The sequence below is a fragment of the Schistosoma mansoni genome, chromosome 1 (assembly GCF_000237925.1).
Source record: "Schistosoma mansoni strain Puerto Rico chromosome 1, complete genome".
Lineage (NCBI taxonomy): Eukaryota > Metazoa > Platyhelminthes > Trematoda > Strigeidida > Schistosomatidae > Schistosoma > Schistosoma mansoni.
The window spans coordinates 22,287,561-22,289,166 of NC_031495.1; positions in this window are offsets into that span (position 1 = coordinate 22,287,561).

The window sequence follows — 1,606 nt, forward strand, 5'->3', positions numbered from 1 at the left end:
GGATTAATATTTGCAGAAGGAACAGTTAGGATTGAGACAGTTGGTTGTTATTTTGCAAATTAACTGTTTACTGTATTATTATCAGAATTTAGTGAGATAGTCTGCAATTTGTGCTTAAATACATTCGATTGTCCCCACCCGTGTTCTCATTCACTACAATACTAATCTTCATTCATCGTTATTATCAACTATCAAAGATAAAAATGTATTGAAAAGTTATTATTCCATTGTTTCTTATTTTAATTCATACTGAAATTAATTATTCATAAAGATTTTTGCAATAAAATGTAATAAATTTTTATTATAGTCTATATTTTAAATGATTTTAAAGTTTTATATTGGATTAGATAACTTAGTAGTAAAGTGTTACGTCCTTGATCTGTCTACCCACTTTCGTGACGAGGATAACTTGTCTAATGTGAATTAAGACCTTGACGCGATAGGCTTAACCTTCAGGCCAATATGCATTAGTTCGAAGCGGAGGTAGAGAAACGAAAACTATTCTATACCTTATTGGCTGACAAGCACGAGAGAGAGAGAGAAGACAAGACAACTGAAACACTACACGCTTTATTCTAAAATCCGATCTGGTACCCAAATTCCGATCAGCGTAAAAAGATACAGGAATAAATAGATGATTAACCTGACCACAATGTACAATACTTAGGAAAATACAATTATGTCCAAAACTGGGGTATTAGAGTAGAAAATAGAGTACAAAAGGTTACGTCTAAATTACAATAGCTTTGGAACAGAAAATGCTATGGCAGTAAATCATGCATCAAACGAAAATTTATGATCTGTAAAATAGACTAGGGGCAAAAGTATGTGTTACTGTTATACAAGTTTTGAATTAAATTAAACAAAGTCCCCAAAAATAGCTTCCGTAGTTTGTTAAGGCTTTTTGTTTCGTCGTTCACATCATAAAGTCAACCGATTTCAATAGAGCTTAAAATGGAATTTCATAACTGTGCATTTGATTGTTATGAAAAGTTCTTCCGATCTCTTGAAATGAAATGTTCCATTTTTTTGTATATTTTATTAAGGTATATAATTCTGATTATCATAATTTTCACTATTATTTTTATACATAAAATGTAATTAATTACATAACATTAATAATAATAATAATGTGTTGAAGGTAAAAATGATTTTATCCACCCCCCCTCTCCGAAAAAATGCTAAACATTTGTAAAACTGTATAATTTAATACTAAAACAAAATTATATAAATATCAAGAAAATTAATAATAAATGAAAATCTGGAAACACCGGACGGCCGTTTCGTCCTATTGTGGGACTCCTCAGCAGTGCGCATCCACGAATCCGCTCTCACGAGATTCGGACCCAGGACCTACCAGTCTCGAGCCGAAGCCCTTAGCCGATAGATCACTGAGCTGGTATCCAACGGTGTTAATGTCTAACTTCAACTGATCCACGAAGTTGAGCAACCATTCACCAATTGTCTTCAGTGAGTTCCTATCTCACAACAGACGTGGTTTTGAACTCCACTGGTCACTGCTTCTCACTAGAGCTCCTAGATATACTTCTCGAAGTCACTAGTGAGCATATGATTATATTAATTATAGAAGGGGTTTTGTGGAGAT